Source organism: Oratosquilla oratoria, chromosome 37, assembly GCF_046742065.1.
Source record: "Oratosquilla oratoria isolate Oo_2021 chromosome 37, ASM4674206v1, whole genome shotgun sequence".
NCBI classification, from domain to species: Eukaryota; Metazoa; Arthropoda; class Malacostraca; order Stomatopoda; family Squillidae; genus Oratosquilla; species Oratosquilla oratoria.
The window spans coordinates 13,406,712-13,411,711 of record NC_134813.1 but is presented as its reverse complement, the minus strand read 5'-3'; the positions used below and the strand labels follow the sequence as shown (position 1 = coordinate 13,411,711).

General features: G+C 47.6%; 1 protein-coding gene across 2 annotated transcripts in view; it reads right to left on the bottom strand.

Moving 5' to 3' along the window:
• Gpa2 (Glycoprotein hormone alpha 2) overlaps nt 1-4,987 on the bottom strand; it is a 324,844-nt gene extending 319,857 nt beyond the window's left edge. The window contains exon 1 of one of the 2 annotated variants that reach the window (XM_076175081.1): nt 4,086-4,987. The gene's annotated coding sequence lies outside the window, so the exon portion shown is untranslated. Of the gene's footprint in view, nt 1-2,596; nt 2,701-4,085 lie in introns of those variants that run through there. The other variant, XM_076175082.1, reaches the window with a different exon arrangement.
• Between the last annotated feature and the right edge of the window lie 13 nt (nt 4,988-5,000).

Genomic DNA, 5,000 nt, shown 5'->3' with positions numbered 1-5,000 from the left:
CAAAGATCCACCACAAGCTACCACAAAGTGTAAATGTGGACCTGGAGTCACAGGCGTAAAGCCTCTTCCAGGAAGTCTTTTATGTGTCTATGTGTCTGGAAACAATGGTTTTGATCTACTTATTACTAATTCACCCAAGGGAGCCCCAATGAATATCATGAATTGGTCAGTCTAAAATAGAACAGCTGAAATGAAAAACAAAAAAAATGTCATTTATGATTACGTTATGGATACTATTTAGTTACTGGAAAATACCTTTTCTCTAAATCAGCAAATAACCCAGCTAATTGTTCGTGAAACTTAAGAGTCATGTTGCATGAGAATATAAGTATATAAGACTAATATTATTTTCTAGTTGCATGTGGCTTCATATTGAGGAGCTTATCGCTAAGGAGAAAAACGAAAGTAATTTACCGCCGTCCTGGCAGCTGGAGACAGCTGGTGCTAGTGGCTACAATATCTATGAGGGCTGAGGGGGAAGTTAAGCAGAGTACCATTTAATTGGCAGACAGTGAGTGAGTTTGGGAGGGAGAGGGGAGCAGGTAGGAAGGAAGAGAGGGAGAGGAAGGGCAGCAAGAAGGGTGTTGATTTTCAAGGTCAAAACTGCTCCAGCGATTCTAGGCTCTCTCTCTCTCTCTCTCTCTCTCTCTCTCTCTCTCTCTCTCTCTCTCTCTCTCTCTCTCTCTCTCTCTCTCTCTCTCTCTCTCTCTCTCTCTCTCTCTCTCTCTCTCTCTCTCTCTCTCTCTCTCTCTCTCTCTCTCTCTCTCTCTCTCTCTCTCTCTCTCTCTCTCCCTCTCTCTTTCTCTCTCTCTCTCTCTCTCTCTCTCTCTCTCTCTCTCTCTCTCTCTCTCTCTCTCTCTCTCTCTCTCTCTCTCTCTCTCTCTCTCTCTCTCTCTCTCTCTCTCTCTCTCTCTCTCTCTCTCTCTCTTTCTCTCTCTCTCTCTCTCTCCTCTCTCTCCTCTCTCTCTCTCTCTCTCTCTCTCTCTCTCTCTCTCTCTCTATCTATCTCTCTCTCTCTCTCTCTCTATCCATGTCCAGAAACGACCACAACCCCTTAGAAGTTGTTGACTAAGGACAATCACATTTTTCAATCCAGGACTTCAGCCTGGATTCCGGTCCACACCCGAATAAAATCGCCCGTTTCTGGTCAAACCAATGGGTCTCGAGTCGTTCTCTGGCTTCGTCACTGGAAGCCTCTGGAGCTCATCGACTTCGAGTCACTGGAGGACTTCGCCCTCGCCAGGGTGTTCCTCCTTCCCTCTGATCTGTGAGGAGGAACCAGCGTCGTCTCCACCTTCGAGCTCATCGACTTCGAGTCACTGGAGAACTTCGCCCTCGCCAGGGTGTTCCTCCTTCCCTCTGCTCTGTGAGCAGGAACCAGCGTCGTCTCCACCTTCCTGAGGTTCCGGCTGGTGTTACCCAGAGGAAGCTCCTTCAAGGACGTCTTTAGATCGACGAATTGCGAACTCGGGCGGTTAGGTGTTGTGGCCGCGGTGGGAAGGCCTTATGGGTAGGAAAAGACGTTCCGTGGAGGCCTTGCCTCGTGACTGACGGGCTAAAACCGGCCATGTTTGTTCTTGTGCATCTTTTTGGCTGTTAAGGGCCATTTACACAGTCAAACGGTTTGTCAAACCCGATTTGTCAAACAAGTGTTTGAAGTGATGTTTGACAGTGTGAATGGAGTATTTGGTTGTCAAACACGTTTGACAAACGTGTATGACAACCAAATACCCCATTCACACGGTCATACATCACTTCAAACACTTGTTTGACAAACCGGGTTTGACAAACCGTTTAACTGTGTAAATAACCTTTTAACTATGACACCATGCGTCTAGGTTCTCTTCGACTCCCAGCATTGACTAAATATTACCTAACCCAATAGTTCACAAAGTGCATGTGGCAAAAATGACGTCTTTGGCCGAAGCTACTCAACGCCTCCTGGCGTAGGATCCTAACCTTCACTACCCTAGTCTACTCTTAGTATCCTCAAGTTACATCTCCTCAAGGAAGAACATTATTGTCAAAATCAATTTCTACCTCCTCCTCTCCTAATCTTCTTTCTGTTGCAGTTCGATAAACCACCCAGCAGCAGTTTCGAAGTCCAGATCGAAGACAGTATATTAGAACATAAAAATGGAAGAAACCTACACTAGGCAGTTCCATGTCTCTTACCACCTGTCATCCCCATCCATAGAATTGTCTGTCTTTCTCTTAAGACAATCGTTTCAGCGTTCACTACATGGTCACTAAACTTATTCCATTCGTTAACCACTGTCTTGTTAAACCAGTTCTCGTCAGTTTCCTTAAACCTAAATTCGTCCAATGTAAATTAATTGCTACGAGTCCTGTCCTTTTGTCTTAATATGATGACCTTATTTGCATCATCCTTGTTAAATCTCTTGACCCATTTGAATACATCTATGGAGAGAAGAATCTGATACGATACGTGATAGTGAATTGGGCTCCACGTTTGCCTGTCTTATCGACGGGTTGTCCCGCCATCGTCGGATCCAGCGCTGCTCGTTACATACCCCAATCACATTACGAGACGGTCAGAATTACTACAAGGGAATGAATATTTGATGTAGCCAACCTTGAATGCACTTCAAGCGGATTAATCTGATGTGCTCACGAAGCTTAGGAAGTCGGCTTCTCTACACTGGCTCACTGCGGGCCACCCGTTTCGTTTAACCCAAGATTTGAAATTGGCGAAGGTTGCTGGAAGCGACGGCGGTGGTGGTGGAGGTAGTGGTGGGGCCGGTGGAGGTGGTAGCGGAGGTGGTAAGGGTAGGTAAGATGGTGGAGGTGGTGGAGCGGTGATGGGGTAGAGTGGACTGTTGGTGGAGGCGGTGTGAGATGTGAAGGAGAATGTGGGGGACGGAGGGCATGACAAAAGGACGGAAGCGGAGAGAAGGAAGAACAGATATGAGCAGTTTGTATTTTAGCGCGTATTCATGTATGTGTGTGGATGCATGAGTGTGTGTGTATGTGTGTATGTAATTACATGCGTGCGTGTGTATGTATGTGTGTGGTTGTGTGCGTGCGTTCGTGTAAATGCGAGTGTGGTTTGGTGCATACGTGCGTGCGTGCATGTGTGTGTGGGTGCCTGCGTGTAAGCGTGGGTGTACAGATAAACGTGTGGGTGTGGGTGTGTGGGCGTGGGGGTGCATATATGGGTGGATGGGTGTGCGTGCGCGTGGGCGTGGGTAGGTACGAATGTGCACATGTTTGTTTGACCTTATGACCTTTCTTTTAATTTTTTAAATCATACGAATGTGCATTTGCGAAAGGGAGGGAAAATAGAACTAAACTTGGAAACTTATTTGTCACTCAAAATTCCCAAGTTAAAGTAAAAAATATATATATATATATGTTCCTCTCACTCTGAAGTAAAAGTTGCTTCTTGCGTGCAGCAACCACCAGGGCTGACCTTTGGGCGTCTCATTTGACTACCATACCTCTTGTAAGAAGATTTTATTCAGCAGAAGAAACCTTTCCCCACCCCCAACATCGGACAGTCACTGAATTAAATCTCTTTCCATCCGCCCTCTCGCACCTGCATCCTTCATTCTTTTCATTCCCCTTCGGCGGCAAGTGATTTCATTCCTCTGAGGAGAACCTCTGCAGACGCCAAGGGGGAATCTTCCAACGACTATAACAGATGAGGAAGGATGTTCCTCCAGGAATATGGGTCAGGTGAGGTCAGGTCGGGATCAAGTCATGACAGGTGTCATGTCAAGGCATATGTCAGATTAGGTCAACATCAGGTCATGACAGGTGTCAGGTCGAGGTACATGTCAGATTAGGTCAACATCAGGTCATGACAGGTGTCAGGTCGAGGTACATGTCAGATTAGGTCAACATCAGGTCATGACAGGTGTCAGGTCGAGGTACATGTCAGATTAGGTCAACATCAGGTCATGACAGGTGTCAGGTCGAGGTACATGTCAGATTAGGTCAACATCAGGTCATGACAGGTGTCAGGTCGAGGTACATGTCAGATTAGGTCAACATCAGGTCATGACAGGTGTTAGGTCATGGGATATGTCAGGTTAGGTCACCATCAGGTCGGGTCAGCTTACCTGGTTGGAGAGCGTTGGCCCTGCTTGCTGGACAACGACAAGAAGACGACGACGACCACGCCGCCTTGCAGGTCAGCAGAATCTGCTTCCTCCTACTGAGCTCCTGCTGAGCTTATTCTTCTGCTCGTTGGTCCGGGGTACCAACTCTTACCGGAACCAAAAGCACCAGAGATCTTGTCTGGAGCTGCCTTCCGGTTCCGGACTTCGTCCTTTTCCTCTTCTTCTTATTCTTCTTCTTCTATTGGTTTTCTTGAGTGACACAGTCTCTTCTGGCCCCCTTTTCACCCTCTCTCACCCCTGTTGTGTATGCCCCTCTCTCTCCCTCTCTCTCTCTCTCTCTCTCTCTCTCTCTCTCTCTCTCTCTCTCTCTCTCTCTCTCTCTCTCTCTCTCTCTCTCTCTCTCTCTCTCTCTCTCTCGCTCTCTTTCTCTCGCCCGCTTTAGTACTTCTTTGTAGGTATATCGGTGCCTCTCTTTTGCTGACTTTCTCTTACACTCGCTCTCTCGCTCTTTATATTTTATTTTCTTAAAAATCTGCGATTGGCCTCCCTTCCTCTATTTTTTTATCGCTGTTTTGTTTTCTTCACCTTTAAAACCCACTTGCTCGTGACGTCTTCCCGCAAACTTTTTTTGCTCCTTCGGAGACAAGAAACCGGACCAAGATGCGAACGTTTTCTGAATAGTACTCTCCGGAAGCGATTTACGATCACTGACCGACTTGTCGCGGGCGTGCTGGTGTGCGGGCGGGCGGAGACTTGTGACCCAGCTTTGCCGACTTGGAGCAATGCGACCCGAGGCTTGACGTTCTCTTACTCTTGGGGCCTCCACCACGTCCTTCCCACATCCACACCACCTCCCCTAACCCCTCCGCCACCTCCGGCAGTACTCTAGCTCCTGTGGCTCACCAGGGGGGCGGG